Here is an 18,590-nt window from a genome sequence, read left to right as displayed (position 1 = left end):
CGGTTAATGTCATACCCAGAGATCCTGAAACCATGAGGCTAATTAGCTTAGCTAGCAAGAGGGGGACTGAAGTGATCACCCTGAACCTTGATAGCATCTGTTAGCCAACACCACTGCTAATCTGTAGGCGTTAAAGCAGGAACCCCTCCCCCAGGTCACTTTGTTGTCTGCTTCCATGAGGAATTCAAGATAAAAAGGTCGGAGTCGTCACTTGTTCCCGTAATCCGCCGCCAACACCTGTAGCCAGCTAGCATCACAGCGGCGACCAGGCTGTGTAATCAGCCACAGGGGTCCGGAAAGTGTCTCTTTTCAGGTCCGGGACGACTGCAAACACAGCTGGGATTTCCTGTCCTCAACCAAAATGTGGCCACCTTCCCCGTCTTCTTCATTTTCCTGCCTCTGCCACTTCCTCGTTGATTTATTCCCCGTCTGCGGCGCCCTCCAGGGCCCCTTTCTCATTCTCACATCCCACCTGAGACGCGAGGGGAGATGAAACCGCCACAAACACTCTCCGCCGCCGACACGCACGCACGTATACGGAGGCTTTCGCCCGGAGGACGGTCCCTAACCGGAGCTGACAGGGTTGTTGTGTCCGATCCTCCTCTCACCTTCACACACACTTTCAAAATTGCATCAAAAAAAAAAACCCGTTATTGTCTTAGATGCCCAAAAATGCAGCCAGCCCTGAGTGGGCGTGTCACAGCACGCCGTCGCTATTGGCCAGGTTTGGCCTTTTCAAACCGCTTCCTTCAGCCAGGAGCTCGGCGCGACAGATTTATTGCACCTCGCCAATTTCCCTGTCTTGTTTCCTGTCGCCGCGGTGACACACAGGGCGCGCACACAAACCACAGCGAGCGTGAAAGGTGGATCCGGGGAAGGGTGCGGCAGTGGCAGGTAGCGCCGCGTCCACCGTGGCGGTATGACACCAGCAATCTATAGCTGTCAAAATGCTGCTTTTTCACCCGCCGTAGCGGTTTGGCTAACAAGAGCTAAAAAAAAACTTAAACAACAAACTGTGGTTTCGCTTGTGAGACATTAAATTCCGAGTCCGACTCAGCCGGAATCATGTGAAAATCAAAGGTGCTCCTCTTCTGTTTTGTGCTAGCCACGCCTGCCCGTCCCCTTTAGCATAATAACGTAGCGCAACCGCTCACTGTCAAACCAGGCGTGTGTTTCAGTGATTACGCCCACGTTTGGCGGGAAGGTGATGAAGTATGGGGGCTGTAATTGGAGCCAATATAATTTTGAGGATTGATGAAGAATTTATGCTGCCCCGGGCTGAAGAGTAATTAAAATATTGGCTAGCTAATACAAGCTTGACGTTGAAACGCAACACTAGTGGGGGGTTTCTGTTACATAAGGCTTGGGGTGACACCTGACCGGCTATAATTAAGCCAAGGTGGGAATAATATTGTGTTGCTGATCTCAGTTTAAGCACAAATGCAGAGTTAAAGCTTCCGTATGGCTGCGGATATGTGGAGATGCTAGCACCAGCATCTCGTGCACGCTGTCCACCCAGGTCTGGACGTTTCTGCTGCTGCTCAGGTCCAGATGATGCTTTTGTCAGCGGGAAGCTAAGGATGACTGGAAGGCAACGCAGGAGCGCTCGCACCACGCCGCTCATGCTAACAGTCTTAGCCTGTTGCTGCCGGTTTCTCCACGTTCCACGTGTGTTGTCTTTGGTCCCAGCCGTCGGTGAGAAGTGGCGTTCGATTTGTGCCGACTTAGAAAGTAACCTTTGAAATGAAGGAACAGTTTTCCAAAGTCAGAGCATCAGCAGAACGCTGCGGCTATTCAAATGTGTGTAGTTTGTTTATTCTTCGCTTATTCGCATTATTGTTGGTGGTGGGAGAGCAAGGACGCTAGATAGTTAGCGCCTTAGCTAACCTCTGACTCAGCTCTGGTAATATTAGCTTGTAATCGCAGATGGATGCGGAGAAGGAGAGAACTGGAAGGAGGAAATCTGCACCTGCTCCGTCCGCGGCGCCGCTCCCGGCCTCCGCCTGCGAGCGAAGGCACAGTCCTCCGTCGTGCCAAGTCATTACCTCGACTGCCACTTTGTTAGCAAACAAGGAATCTGTTGCAGGAGCAATCCACTCATTACTTGTTAATCACTCGAAGAGGAGGAGCCGTTTGTGTAGACGCGCGTAAACTGCAGTCGCACATCGAGAGCCGGACTTCGTTTTCTGCTAAGCACAGATGTTATTGTGTTCCTAATGGTGCTTGAAGTAATTACAGCCAGTAATGTGGAGTTCTCTCCGGCGGGCCTCAGCATGGCGGAGCAGAAGTACCGTGCACACCCACCCGCTGTTCCAGCCATGAATGATCCCATTAGCCAGAACGCATCGGCGCTAGCGTCCTGTACGGGGATATGAGGCACGCCTCACCGCCAGCCTAACTGGCTGGATAGGAGTGGTGGCGGAGCAGGGGGGGCAAATGATCGGTCATACGGAGGCAGAGTTGTTGTCTATGGAGCAGGTGTTGCACGTGGATGGGAGGGAAAGGAAGTGAACAGGTGCCATTTTTCCTGCTCTAAAACAGCTCAGGTCACGGGGAGGGACAGTAGTTCTGTTCTTTTTGACCCTTTTCCTGTTTTTTTCATGTCATTTAATGTGCGTGTGGCGTGATGAGTGGTCAAAGTACAGCCTGTCAGTCGCCCCCTGGTGGTAGATACAGGGAAGCGCATCGATAAGCAAATTGCTTGTGAAGCTAAGACGCTAAGCTAAGGTATTTGTGGCTGGGTGTGTCACCTTTAATGGCTTCCCTCCAGTGTTTCCTGCATCATGTTGCACCTGAGCTGCACCTTGGCACAATGTCATCCATGGTTCTGTCTCCCTGAGCCTGGGACCGGTGCTCCGCCCCGCCGCAGGGCCTCGCGAGAGGGGACGGAAACGCAGCCCAATCCGATATCAATCAGCGCCGCTCCGGGGAAGCACGCGGCGGGATATGGACAAACAAAAAGTGTCACCTCTTGAGAAGGATTGGACACGCTGGGAGATGATTGTGAAAGTCCTTGTGCATCCGTCTCCCCGAGGAGAGACACCGTACAGCCGGGATGACGGGAAGTTACGATCCGTTTCGGATCGTGTAGCGGTTCATTGGGAACTGCTAAAAGTGATTGGAGTGTCCGGCCGGAGCCGTAAAGCTGCGGGCGTCTGCGGCTGCTTTATGGAGCGTTTTCCTCCATATCTTTAATGAAATTTGCATGAGTTTTATGGGCGCAGACATTAAAGCGGAGCAATTAATCGGCAAATGTATTATTTTACCCGGCTCCGAGTGACGGCGTCGGCCTGCTTGGCGTATTTCTAAACCCACAAAATTTAGTTTAGCGGCGCTGGGACGTTAGCATTAACCCCCCCCCCCCCCCCCCCCCCCCCCACGTGTCAGCAGGTGATGCGGCGCCCAGAGTCTCTCCTTCCATCCTTAAAGGCTTCATTTATTGATAATTAATCCATTCTCGCACTAAATCAGGGACCAACCAGGATTAAAAGCAGATGTGTAAAATGATGGAGCGGGAAAGAGCTAAAATTAGAAAATGACCTGGAAGGAGCTCCGGGGCTAACGGAGGCGCCACGATCCTTAGCGGACGTTAGCACGTTGCTACCGCTGATCGCGTGAGGTCACGGCTGGATTCGATGGGCTGCGCTTCAGAGCAGGAGCAACATCGAGGACTGAAGAGCTGATCTGAAGTGGGGAGCTGAAGGGCTGCAGAGCCAGATCCTGGAGGGGGGGGAGGACGAAGGGGGGAGGACGGGGGCAGAGATCACTGACGAAAGGGTCCCGCTGTCAATCAGACCACGGTGATTTAGCAGAATGCTAAATGTTAATGGGCGCCTGCACGTCGACAGTCTCCGACCTGCAGAGCTTTGCCGCTATCGGAGCGCGAGGCGAGAAACATTCCAGCCGGGAAGGCCGGCAGCGCCCCCCTCAGGACATCTGCGGTACTGACGCCTCCTTTGTCTGTGACTTTGCCTTCAGCGTCTCTCATTCCTCTCAATTTGGGAGGAATATTACATTTGCGGTATTGGGGGGGACATTAAGCGGGAGCAAACAAACACGGCGGGCTGTCAGACGTCACCGAACGCGGCAGCAGACGCCACTCGCTCCGCCGTCGGTGCCTTATTGGGGCTGAGCCGCCGCGGCGCCCTCGCCGCTCCAGTCGAGCACGCAAATATAGATGTGAAGAGGGGGAAAAAAGCCGAAAACGTGAAAAATCAAAGCCATTATTAGCTCTGCGTCTCCGCTGCGTGTTCGGAGAACAGCCTGAGGGAAGAGCGAACAGTGACAAAAAGCAAATCTACATTTGTTATCGTTCCCGAGGCCGCGGAGCCGGCGCGCTCGGCGGCGCAGCTAATGGAGCAGCGTTCCCCGCCATATTTCACCGGACACATTTACATTTACTCCGACCTAGTCATAGCACATCTCTCCCCCATTTGTCCCCTACGTCCGCCACCGTGTGTGTGTGTGTGTGTGTGTGTGTGTGTGTGTGTGTGTGGTGTGTGTGTGTGTGTGTGTGGCAGGAATAACGACTGCATTGATCACAGACGTCCCCAATGGGTGGTCTCGTTCCGTCAAGGCTGAGAAAACGGGATGTGGAAGCAAAGAGGCCATCCAGGCTGCCCCCACCACCACCACCACCACCGTGCACATGATCAAAAACTGATCTGACCCCCCCACACACACACACACACACATACACACCCTACAGTGTACGATGGGCCGTGAATTACAGGAAGTCCCTGCATACTGGCGTGTGGGACGTGAGGGCTCAGCCAATGACGCGAATCATTCGCCGCCGCCACGTTCGGCTCCTACGGGGGGACGTTAGAAGGATGCGTGGAGCAGCGCGCCGCGACAGCGTGATCGAGAAAAGGAGGCGGCGTTCATCACAGATGAGCGGTGACACCAAACGCGGAGCTAGAACACAGAAATCGGCCGCTTTCGCTCCTTTTCTTTACGTTTTTCCACTTGTGGTGGCGGCAGGTCGGCCGCTTGACCTCCATTCTGAGAAACCGAGATGGCTTTGGAGAGCTGAGACTTGCCGTAACCCAGATTGTTAAGTAGGTTAATTGAGAAGGTGAAGAGAACAACTGGTCTGGGATCCAATCAGAGATGAATCCCTTCTAAACACCGAGGCGAACAATGTTGTTAAGGAAGAATTTAGGTGTCAAGATGGCAACATCTTCCTCCCGGACCCTTTAGGACCTTCAGCGTTTGTTTCTAAAGGTCTAGACAGGAACTTAAAGAGCATCTGACTCACATGTCAGCATAAACCGCACAGCTAGCACAACACCTAGCTAATAGAATATAAGTGTACTGAATCCAGGGGATCCATCACAGCGATTTTTCAACGAGGTGCTAAAATAGATGCGTCGATTCTCCATCGGGAATATAAATGTTGGGCCTTGAACCCTCCCTGGAAGGGTGTTTCACCATGTTAAATAGGCAGCACCCAGAGCCAGCTGGTAGCCTACAAGCTAGGAGAAGCAGGCTAGTCAGAGCCCCTTTTCACAACTTAAAATTCAGGGTCCAGATTATTCAACAGTTCATGATCTGATTTAATGAGGAGAAATCCGATTACGGCTCTATTAGCTCCCACATTAGCACGGCTCATGCTAAGACGGCGGGGGTCGCCATGTTTGACGAGAGGTTAGCATCAGTACCGGCAGGATTCTCCACAATGTCCCCACTCAGGTGCTTCACGCACCCAAACTGAGTGTCTGGAGAATTCCAGGCGAGGAGCGAGCGGGGCGGCGTCGCGCTACCGGAGAAGACACTGAAAATAAAGTTGCAGAGGAGGATTTAAGTGTGTCTCTGGCAAAAAGGGGGAATAAATAAAAGTGCAGGAATCTGACAGCTGCAGAGTTCCATTAAAAACTCCTCCAAATTTACAGTGAGAGTAAAACGGAAACAAGGCAATCACTCACACACACACACACACACAGGTTCAGGACTCAGACACACGGCTGGATTCTGTGTGTGAAAGTCTCCACAAAGGCACAAATGTCAGTATAAATGTGGACGTGTGTGTTGACAGCGACGCGCCGCCGTTGCTGCCGCCTGCGTCCGGAGGTGCTGACGACCCCCAGAACTGCTGGCTAATCTTTGGTTCCTCCTCTCCTGCTCGCGCGGGTCATTGAAAGTCGGGCCGTATTGTCCAAAGCCTGCAGAGGATGAGCAAGGACAGCCCCCCCCACCGGCCCAGCCTTGTCAGCGGCGCTCCGTTTCAGCGGTTAAATCTCAGGAGGAGCCCGGATGTGTGAGCATGACCTGGTTTCCAAACGCAGCACTTGATGAAACAAGTTTCTGCGGATCTGATTCCAGAACCACCACCCCCTCCCCCCATCAAAAAGGAAAAAAAGCAGGAAAAAGTCAATAAAACAGTTCCAGGAGAACTTGGCAGATGCCCTCGAGACTCTCATGAATATTAAAGCTCCTCTTGTAAATCAAACACTGGTCTGTTAGAGAAACTGAATTAGCGGGAAAGGGCAGATAATAAATTGACTCCATTTTCACGGCCAAAAGCTGAAAATCTTCCCCAACGTCGGGATGGTAAAGCATCGCCGAGGCCTAATGGCTTCATTTTTTTCCCCTTCTGTCCTTTCCACCCCCCCCTCCATCCCCCACACACTTAGATGAACACACACGTTGTCAATAAAAGGGTAATAATGACAACAGGAAGAGCCGGAGTGGCTGGTTGGCTTCCCAATCCCAAACATGTACGCGTCCCTTTAACTGTATCCCAGAAAGAAGTTAGTGTGAGGCTTAACACCCGCAGCCAAAACGGAGGGATGGGGGGGGCCTTGAGAGGGCCATAAAGTCTATTTTGTGTGTGTGTGTGTGCACTTTTGTAGCTCATTTCCCTTCCCCGACTCTAAAGCAACAGGGAGATAGAAGAGAGGAGCAGCAGACGTGAAGCGAGGAGGATACAGGTGAGAGAAAATCAACTGGCTCTCACGCTGAGACAATCAATAAGCTCTTCTCACTCTATTTCCTGTGGGCCGGCCCGGATAATAGCATCGTGCCGGAGCCGCCGGCGCGGGCTGGGAATAGGCTCGGGGTGATGCCATCGCAGAGTATGAAGTCGACTCCGCTCGGAGATTCACACTAATTGTTGCTTTTGTCATAAAGAGGTCAGAGGAGCCACCGGGAGAGGGGCCGAGCCGGGGGGGATGGGGGGGTTCAGGTGCAGGAAGCTGTGAATATACACAGGCGACGTGTGGATTGGGTGGAATATCGGGATGTGTATCGGGATTGTTCTCGCGCCACCTCGCCTCTACCATTCCCCAACCAGCACACGTGTGAGAGAGAACCTCAACAAAGCTGCTTTTTAACCCGCAGCGTTAGCATGGTAACAAGAGGACCGATAACGATGCGAATGCTAGCCAACGTACGGGATATTTCCTGACGTATATAATCATCACAAGGGTCACATGTTCTATCAGCCGAAAGGCTACGGAGGGACTACAACCATCCAAAGAGTGACGTCGCAGTCTCGTCTGTTTTGCTTCATTCTGTCGATTTGAGCCACATTTAGCAGCTAACAGTTTAGCATTGAGGCGACCAGTCGTCCAGATGGAGCTCCTGGGTGCAACTGTGCCGCCAAAGGTCCATGAAAGCTGCCGCGACATTAAGGCTAATTCACCATCCGGGAGGTTGTGACGCAGCTGCAAAGAAAGAAAGCTTGAACTCGTCCTTATTTCTTCTTTTCTTTTCAGGAGGAGGGATGAAAGGCGCTCTGTATAAAAGATGCACTTTGATAGAGTGGCTAATATAGGTTATGCTAGGACTCTCCACGCGCGCTATATGATAGATTTATTTGTTTTTGCGCCCCACTTCTTTATGCAACAGCCTCCTTCACCAAGAGAATAATTAAAAACCCATCTCGCGCGGCGGTTTCTATGCCGCTCACGTCCGCCTGAACCTCTGAAGCTCTACCAGAGGGGGGAAATAAAACAATGTGACACATGAGGGATGACGAGGACGGAATCTTCGCTCCGGCACAGGTGAAAGCAAGGATTCATTAAAAAGGAGGAGCGAGCCGGCAGGAGGGTTAAGAGAGAGGATGATGAGTTCAGAGCGGAGCGTCGGCGTCCATATGGTCGGCCAGTTGGTCGGCGAGGAGCCGGCGGTCTGGCCTCAGCCATCCCGAGCTCGTCCACGCCTGACTGCCAAATCATCACACGCCGTATCTGAACGCGCACGCTGCACGGGCAGATGTGGTTGGTTGGGGCACAGGTGCGCCACATGCCCACTTCCCGGGTCTGCCACCATTGTCTCCGACATGCTCGGGAGGGCCAAGTGGCAGAGACAGGAAGCAGCGTGGCGGGGACAGGCGGCGTCCGCCTGGCGGGTGACCCAGGTAAACAACCCGGACCACGACCCGGCCAGGACAACACGGCTCTGGAGGGGGGACCAGACGAGCGGCTCCGCAGGTGCAACCAGCTCCAGCTGCGTGTGGTTGTTCTTTAGATGACCTTAAAATTGAGAACAAAGTGTCTGAGTCCTGCTTTACTGCTACTTTTACAGATTACTATTGTGTTTTTTTAACAAATTCCTGTATTATTCAGCATCAGAGTCTAAAACTTTGCAATGTTTTTGCATTATTAACCAAAAAGTGTTTGATTTTAATAGCAAATGAAAGGAAAACCTTGGACTGAGTTGTTAGAAGTCTTAGTTGTCGTCCTTTGCCTCTAAAAGATGAACTCTCAGGCAGTCTTAATTAAAGTAAAACTAAAAAGGAAATAACGTCGCTATGAACAAACAAACGGCGGATATTAAGTTGCCGTTAGCTAATTTTCCCTTTGGCGAGATCTGTGATTTCCTAATCACCCGACAACTCGTGGAAAAAAACCCAGAATTTCTCGTTATTACAAGAAGAGATAAACAGACAAGAGGCTCATTTTCTGCTTTTTGTTGGCGAAGCTAACGGGAGTTAGCGCCCCGCTGGCGCTTCGACAGTGCGTGGCAACACATCTGCCATCCTCCCCTGCTTCACCATGACCTCTCCGAGAGAAGCGCACACACACACACACACACACTTTTCACAGGAGACCGTGGTCCCAAGCAGGCTAGCTGAGCAAGCTAACAGCCCGTGACCGCGCATGATTGCTGGCCGATTCCTAATTAGGACTCGCTTTGGTGAAATTCAGACGATTCACGTGTTTGGAGTTTTGTTTTGTTTTTTAAAAGTGCTGATAAAAAGTTGGGGTGGAGAAGCAACAACAAAATCAGGAAAAAAAAAAACCTGGCGGGAAAAGTCGGAAACGAGAAAAACAGTCATCCCTCAAGCGCAATCTTCTCGGCAGGGATCTCGGCGGAGCAGAGTGGCAGCGAGCTGCCTGTAAAACAGAATCATTACGCCGTTAACTTCCAATCCATCTTCATTTGACCGCGCAGTAAGAAGCCATATTGGTGAAGACGGCGGGCAACGAGAGGAGCATCAGAGGCTTGGACCACTAACCCCCCCCCCCCCCCCCCCCCCCCCTCACTCACCCACCCCCCACCACCACAGGAAAATCCCTCGCCCTCCTCTTCCTCCGTGGAAGTGCAGCAATGAGAGGTGACTCGTGGCCGATTGTGATTTATGTGGCGGCGGGTTTGGCCGTGCGGGACGTGTGTCGGGGGAAGGGGGGGTTCAGGGGGGGAGATGGATCCGAGAGGCGACCGGAGGAGACAATCTGATTACAGCCTTCCAGCTTCTTTCATCTTCATCTTTAACACTCGCTGGCTTCACTTGTTGTGCTTTTTTTCTTTCCTCTCCTGACGCCGTGGCGACCAACCTGCCGACGAGCCGTTAGTGGGAAGCAGCAGCTCACGTTCTCCCAGGTTTAACTGTCACGGCAACAAAAGCGTAAATTGGTTACATTCGTCACCAACCTCTGCTGTAATTGAGCCGTGGCAGGAGGCCGTGGCAGGAGGGAGTGGCAGGAAGGAGTGGCAGGAGGCCGTGGCAGGACGGAGAGACAGGAGGGCGTGGCAGGACGGAGAGACAGGAGGGCGTGGCAGGAGGGCGTGGCAGGAGGCCGTGGGGGAGGCCGTGGCGGGAAGGTGTGGGAGGAGGGAGTGGCAGGAGGGAGTGGCAGGAGCGAGTGGCAGGAGGGCCGTGGCAGGGGGAGTGGCAGGCCAGATCTTGAAAATGTCTTATTAAGACACTGAAACTTTCATCCATCCCCTTCTAATTGATGCCCAATGAGGGGTTCAGGTAAAGGTTGGGGTTGGACCCTGGACAAGTGGCAGCTCACTCAGGACTAACTAACCAGTTCACCTCCAGTCACCAGTTCACCTCCAGTCACGTCTTTGAAGTGCAGCAGAGAGCTGGAATCCCCTGGAGGATATTTAAACGCACAAAAGCCCCACGTGGGATTCAAACCCAGCCAACACTCAAATGCTGGTTCAGGGTTTCAACAATAGATAGAAACAGGGACAACTGGTCTGGTTCTTTTGGGGCCCAGTTTGGAGCTCACTTTGTTTTAAAGTTTATAATCAACAGGGGAAGGATTTTATTCCTTGAGTAGGAGCACTTTTTGTACTCGCGTTGTTATTTCAGCTCCAAAAAAAGAATCCTCTACTTTGCAGGAGGCCAAAGTCTGAGGTAGTTATTTACATTCAAAGTAGAACAGGAAATACATCTTAAGATTGATCACTTATATTAACGGATTGGGAATGTTGCCGTGTGCAGGAAAACCAGGACTGTGGCGTGCGGGAAGTGGTGAAGATGCCTCATCATTTACTGATCCTTACGCACGCCCCCCACCTTGGGCAAAATAAAGACGAAATCGTGGTGCAGACACAGAACAGGACGGATCCGTCCCCAGCAGGAGGTCTGACGCCAACTCTGGTGTTCCTACACTGCCACCAAGCGGCCAATGTGGTCATAGCAACGATTTGACCATTTCTTCACAATATTAGGTTCGATTTAAAAATAAAGTGTTATTTCTGTCTCAGAATTGGCTCAAGCAGATGTGAAAGATAGCTGTGGTTGCAGAAAAAGCTGTTTGAGATTCCAGCTATGGCTTTACTCCCTAATATCCATATTTACAGTGGCAGGCAAATGCTGACTCCATAACAGCCGTAATGATAAAGGTAAGCAGCTAAAAGTGAGCAGCCAGCTCTTCACTAAATCACAATGCAGACATAAATATGAAGAGCTGATTGTCTCATCTGCTGCCCAGAGGGAGAAGTGAGACGTTGGTCTTGGCTGGATTAGATCATTTATCACCTACAGCGCGTTAGAGTGCTGCTGAGAGATGCAAAAAAATAAAAAAGAAAGAAAGAAGAGAGCTCCACAGCTTGCTCCTGACGACCACACAGGAAAACAAAGTCCTGAGAGGAAGGCGCCGCGTTTGGCAGTTTTAGCACCTATAAATCATCATGACTTTAATTTGAGGCATTACACAGCGAGGCTGAGAATGAGCAGAAACAGCAAGAATGTGCAGGGACCTAAAATAAATCTACATGTGGGGAATTTCCATACATTAAATATATGCACAAAGGGGCAAAACCAGACAAACTGCACATGTAAATGCGAATGTATTCCAATTTGTTCTGAAAAAGGAGACATTCAGAGACGTCCAACATGTCCATTGCTGCTGCTGGCCAAGGAGAAATGCATTGTGGGATACCAGGCTGCATCTGATGCATGCTTGATGAAACACACGTGCAGGCACGGGTCGCACCGGCGCGTCCTCGGGAGCCTGCGGACCCTGACGGACGAGTTCAGGAACGTGGGCAAGAACACGGACCAGGTCTGGTGTGATCCATGACCCCTGGGGGGGGGGGGGGACCTGCTCAGTGTGTCAGCCTGTAACTGCAGTTGGACCTGTGATATGATTGAACACCTCATCTGCAGGCCTGTGGACGAACGCCCGTGTTCACACACAATTCTGACGGGTCGGATCTTCCCCGAGCTGCCGTCAACCTCGATTTGACGAGGATCCGACAGGGTGCAGCATCCTCTCGCGCTGACTGACAGCTAAACGGGCGAACGTAGAGGCCGACGTGGCGGTAAACCTCCAGCCCAACGCGCCGCATCACCACCTCTGCAGGGTGTAATTCGATGCCAGATGGGACACGAACCACCACGGCGCCCTTGAGCTCGGTGTCAGATAGAAAAGGAGGAAAGGAAAGTGAAGAGGAGAGATGGGAGTAGAGGAGAGAGGTGGGATGTGAGGAGGCCTCCGTAGTCCAGCTGATTACTGCAGGAGACGCAGCAAAAGAGGATGGACAGGATGGAAAAGCTGCACCTTTCATCCAAAATGATGGAGAGCAACAACAAATAATTCTAATTTGGCACTTTAGCGCTGAAGTGCGGCCTAATGTGGAGATAGCGCACCAGTTTAAACACTTCCTTCAGGGCCCGTCCTCCTAATTTGTGGACGTCATTGACCGTGTGTGGACGTCCAGGCCGTCAGAGCGTTTTAATCTCCTGCACACAGATTCACCTCCCAGGATGAAAACAGGCCAAAAAACCCACCAGGATGTATGAAAGCAGATGCAATCAGGGTGAGGAAGCGAGGATAAAAACACAGGCTGCTGGTCTGAAGTCGTGTCTGATGATCAGAGCCAGACAGAACACCTGTCGCAGGTGTTTTTATGGACCAGACGGGCCAATAGGAGCACAGATAGTGATCAGATCGAGAGGAAACAGGTGTGAGGCTTTTTCTGACTGCGACCGAGCCAAAAAGTAGATCTTTGTCTTCATCTTGTGACACAAACATAACAGCGATAAGACATTTAATACAAGATATGGACAAAGTGCAAAGATTATCTATATTTACATGCTCAGGTTAATGTCTCCCTTAGACAAAAGTTGATCTGGAGGCAAGAAAATAACCCTTCACGGACATTTTCTTCAACAAATAAGGTTATTTGACAGGAGGTTAAGGATGTTTATGAAACTTAACCTCTTTTTAAAAAAACTTGGGGTTTCTTTAAGACATCTGAGGCATCATCAGAGTCTCCATCAGTACAGAAGAACTATTCATATTCATTCATGTGATGTCTCTCTCTCGCTCTCTCTCTTCCTCTCTCTCTTCCTCTCTCTCTCTCTCTTCCTCTCTCTCTCTCTCTCTGTCTCTCTCACATGCACAACTTTAATCAGATCCGTCCATGTTTGGTCGGTCACAAGCACCAGTGAGATTTATTACATGCACAAACACAAACGTGCACGCGTGTGACCTTCGCCAAAATGGTGCCTTCCTCCTCGCTCGCCCTCTCTAAACACACCTGAGGGATCCGATGATGAGATCAACGCTAAACTTGCTAATTCCTTCAATCAAAGGAAGTTCTCCCCCTTCACAACCTGCCGTCCTCTTTGATTCTACTTTGTCATCTGTTGAGATCTAATCATGCCTCAAAGAAAACATTGTAATTAATTTTTAAAAAAAAGGTTCTGTGCTGCGCTGCTAATTACGGCCACGTTTGTTTACTCTTCCCTGCCTCCCGGTGCTCGGAAACGTTGACGCAAGTCGAAGCCCAACTAATCTGTCTGTGTTTGAGGAGGCAAACATGCTTCGGCAGACAGGGAGACAAGAGAACCACAATTAGGAGGCGTCGTTCTGGGCTCCAACAGCAGCGGTACCGAGAGTCAGCCATGTTCCCGCTCTGTGGCAACACCACTCAGTCATCTGGGGAGATCCACACCCCTCCCTGCCTTATCTTAGGCATCTGCCAGTCACACACACACACCCTTCCTCGCCTTCCTTAAACCTGTGCCGAATAAACATCATTAAAACCAGGCGGCGGTTACCCCCCCCCCCCCCCCCGCGACAGCCACCGTGCGTGTCGGGTAAACACCACAACAGCTTATTAGTATCCAAAGTCATCAAATTACAGCCTGTGTGTGTGAGGAAGTGTGTGAGGAAGTGTGCGGTGTGTGTAAGTCGGTGTGTGTAGGTCGGTGTGTGTAGGTCGGTGTGTGTAGGTCGGTGTGTGTCGGCATGTGCACCTGCGCGAGCAGCTCAAAAAAGTAGGCCTCCCCGTGTCCGTGTGTGAGCACGAGCATGTGTGAGCGCACTAAATTGACTTCACGCATGAGCGGCGGCGTGTTTAAAGTCAGGGGGAGTCGGGGGGGAGTGGGGGGGAGTGGGGGGGGGGGGTGATAAGAAAACTCGTGTTAAATATTCATGAGTGGCCTCCGCAGTCGGGGGGGCAGCAGGTTGAGTCAGGTCGATCTCATTTAAAAGAGCGAAGCGGAGCCGAAGCGGAGCCGGAGGGGGCGCCGCGGCTCGGGGGGGTGGAGTCACATGAGGTCAGCGGGTACAAAGGAGCCCCCACAGCACACGAGAGGCACATAAAACGTTCAAACGGGGTCCAAAAAGATGCCTCAGATTTGTCTCTCGGAGCGTCTTTAGTATCGGTGAGAGGGTAGCGACTTTGTTTTGGTGGCAGAACTCATTCCCATCCGGGTTTTCCAACCTACCCAGGTAGACTCTTCCACCTGGGGTCCTACTGGGAGGACAGAAAACCAGGGCCCTTGAGGACTGGGTTTAAGGCCCTTGAGGAATGGGTTTAAGGCCCTTGAGGACTGGGTTTAAGGCCCTTGAGGACTGGGTTTAAGGCCCCTGAGGACTGGGTTTAAGGCCCTTGAGGACTGGGTTTAAGGCCCTTGAGGAATGGGTTTAAGGCCCTTGAGGACTGGGTTTAAGGCCCTTGAGGAATGGGTTTAAGGCCCTTGAGGACTGGGTTTAAGGCCTTGAGGACTGGGTTTAAAGTCCTTGAGGAATGGGTATGAGGACCTTGAGGACTGGGTTTAAGGCCCCTGAGGAATGGGTATGAGGACCTTGAGGACTGGGTTTAAGGCCCTTGAAGAATGGTTTAAGGCCCTTGAGGACTGGGTTTAAGGCCCCTGAGGACTGGGTTTAAGGCCCCTGAGGACTGGGTTTAAGGCCCTTGAGGACAGGGTTTAAGGCCCCTGAGGACTGGGTTTAAGGCCCCTGAGGACTGGGTTTAAGGCCCTTGAGGACTGGGTTTAAGGCCCTTGAGGACTGGGTATGAGGACCTTGAGGACTGGGTATGAGGACCTTGAGGACTGGGTTGCTGCCAGGGGCCACTAATTGTTTCTATGAAAGGATGAACACGGTCTCACGGTGTCGAACAGCTTGGCTCAAACCCTCAAACCTGCGTCCAGCGTCAGATCTGATGCATTCACACTAAATTACTTTGAAGTACACACTTCATTGCTGTTGCCAGACGGGGAGAAATGCATTGTGGGATACCCAGCCTGTGAACTGGAACAGTACTTGGAGGAGGAAGGGCGTGAGGAGGAAGGGCGTTCGGCCTGTACACACCGCCTGTGGCCTGATGAGGACACGCCGTCTCTGCCTCATTGTATACACTAATTACCTTAAAACTCGTCCTATCAGCATAAACGTCCTGATTTATTGCTTCAGCGTCACGTCTTCATCATCTTGTGTTTCATTCAGGCGCCTCCAGGTCAGACGCTTCAAACAGCGGCGCGAGACTTCAGCCTGGACCTCGCTAAGGTCGCGCTCGGCGGGCAAAACTGTCCAAACGGACATTTGTTCCATCGGACCTTCGGCCTGGACGCTGGACAGAGACAGCAGAGCACACACACTGTCTTCATTACACAGCAAACAGCTGGACGCCTTAGGGAAGGTCAGGAGTGTGTGTGTGTGTGTGTGTGTGTGTGTGTGTGTGTGGTGTGTGTGTGTGTGTGTGTGTGTGCAGAGGGAAGCGTTTGGTCCTAATTGGCACCAGGGCGTCGAGCGTCCGTCCCTGTGAACCCGGCGAGCGAGAATGTGACCCGGTCCAGTGACCCCCGAGTGACCTTTCCAGTATTTTTCAGACAGAACTCCTGCGTGAGTGGAGGATGTTGGACTCTGACATTCCCACGTGCAATAATCCTGTATTACTGAGTTACTGTTTTTTTGCCTTGCTTTGATCCAGACATCAAAGAAGTGCTGGAGCATCACCTGCTGCTGACCGTACGGAGGCTGCATGAACATATAAGTTCATTTCATTGTGAAATTGATTTTATCCGTCCTTTTCTCCCACTTCCGGGGCTCCTACATGTGGAAATATGCGTGCTTCTCGCCCATAAAGCTCATCTTTACATTAAACCTGGAATCAAGCTCAGACGTTGGCGTTCTTCTGGAGTTCTGCTGAGCCCGTCAGCATCCAGAGCTCCCATTAATACCAACTATTATGTTTGTGCTGACACGGCATTATTGGCTAATGAATGCAATTTGGCTTAATTAATGACCTAATTAACATAACTACTAACGCGTCATACATCACAATGCCAGCGTTTATGAATGTGAGCCGGTCGGACGGACTCATTTGTTCGGATCCAGTCTAATCTGCAGAACGTGGCGGGTTTTTAATACATGGTCGCATATTTCGCCCGTATTTTTAGCATGGTTTAGAACGTGCGCCGCTCAATCTCACCCGGCTAAATTTAACCTCCCCATTATTGGGAATTTCTTGCGTAATTCTTGTCAAGGCTGCCTAAATTAAACTGTCTTAGCAGTTTAAGCGGCTAATTTTAGCATTTTGCTTCCAGGTGCTATGAGTAGGTTTTCCCCCAGATCACTTTTATCGCCTCATTTAACCCGAATTAACCTCGGCAATAAAAATCTGCCTGCGTTTGGACGGAACCGAGCTCTGAGCTGCAGCATCAGCCCGAACGCTCCGACAAACACTCAGTTTGGCTCCTGAAAGACGACGGAGAGACGGAGCGTTTCTGCCTTAAAGGCAGCAGCAGTGAAGACAAAGAGCTGTTGCTGCCTGTGAGGTCGCCCCCAGCCACCACACACACACACAAGAACACACACACACACACACACACACACCACACACACACACACACCACACACACACACACACACACACACACACACACACACACACACACACACACACACACACACACACAGAGATAAACTTTGTTTTCAGCAGACAATCAGCACAGCGTGATTCCAGTCCCAGGATCAGCTGGGACACAACAACGACCCAATGATTGGGAATTGATTCCACCTGCTGGGACAGGCAACAGGTGGGAAAGAGGCCATTAGCAGGGCCAATGCTAATGATCATTAGCATGAGTCAGACCAGCGCACCAGCAGAGGAGGTGGGGGGTGGGGGTCTGGGAATGTCGCCTCACGTTATCAACCTTGACTATTACCGGTAGTTCAGATGGGATTCAAGTGTTCCCGAATTATTTGAAGTCTGGAAGTCTTCATTAAAGTCTGGACTTCCTGTTTTATAACCTTTTTCCGCATTAGAACTGGTGCATTGTGGGAAGTCTCCCTCTGCAGTGAACATAAACGGCACCGGAGAACGACGGTGACAACTGTCAAAGGTCACAGATGCTAAATGGCGTCCTGTTTTGTGATTTCTCCTCGGGGTGACTGACTAAAAATACCGGGAATCCATCAACGCAGCAGCTCAGACGGACACGAGTCCCGGCGGACGGCGAGGCGCGTTTACAGCGAGGCCACATCAACTACACCGTGTCAAACTTTGACACTCCGAAAGTAGAACACTGAAGTCAGGACGGGTCGGTGAATTCGCTTATTGATCGTCCTTCTGTGGCACCAGTGTCCGACGTTAGCCAAGATGCTAGCGCGGATGGTGCCTCCCGAGCCGATACGGGCAGAAGTGTGATTTATTATCTCGTTACCAGCTGCTGCTCCGCTGCTTTTCCAATGACTTATTTGTGGGGGCCACACCCATCATCCATCATGGATCTTCAGAAGGTCAAGAAAGGTCACGGATGTGGTTCTGGATGCAAAGGTCCAGTTCATTAAATGTCCTATAGCACTTTAGTCTACTTCAGTCATCCTGATGTTCTGGGTTTTACAGTTATTTGCTGGAATTTCAATCAGTTTCTTATTAATATTATTAACTCCAATTATCTCCTTATTGTGACGTTTCACAAGGTCAAAAGGAAACAGGTTAAAATACTAAATGGTTCTTGAGCGACGCTGTGCTGGACCCAACCAGGAGGAAAGTTAAATCCTCTGGTTTCAGGTAGCATCTTTATCAAAGGAGTGCAGAGTTCTCCCACGTCACGACCTCCACAGGTATAATAACAGCCCTGTACAGCAACAAATGTCCAACAGTTGGACACTTTTGTTTGCTGTAGTGGACTTTAAAGTGGCCTCGAGCGAGCCGTCTGTCTGGATCTTATATTACAGCCGATGTGCAGCAAATTACAGCAGAACACGAGTGGGCCGAGTTCCGTCCACATCGAGGCCTGTGGTGATTTTCATTTATGACGGCCATCAACTCTGCAACCATGATAAAGTTGGTTCAGCCATGACTGGCCAGGCTGGCGTCGATGTTCACAGAAATTAATGTGCTGAAGTCTAAACCTTCTCCTGGAATTAGAATTCCTTGTTTCAACATCTCAATTCAACAAACAACACAAAAGCAACAATTATCAAGTTATTATGAAAAGGTTCCCTGAATTCTTTAACACCCCCTTTATTGTTGATTGATAAATCAAATAGATAAATGCGTTTTTTTTGTTGTTTGTGATGAATTAAACGTACATTTTACATTTTAACGTGTAACATTTAAAGTGGTGTCCTTACGCGACCCAACACTGCCACCCAGTGGCCGCG

The sequence above is a fragment of the Takifugu flavidus genome, chromosome 22 (genome assembly GCF_003711565.1).
Source record: "Takifugu flavidus isolate HTHZ2018 chromosome 22, ASM371156v2, whole genome shotgun sequence".
NCBI classification, from domain to species: Eukaryota; Metazoa; Chordata; class Actinopteri; order Tetraodontiformes; family Tetraodontidae; genus Takifugu; species Takifugu flavidus.
The sequence above is the reverse complement of the archived record's forward strand: the minus strand, read 5'-3'. Positions refer to the sequence as shown.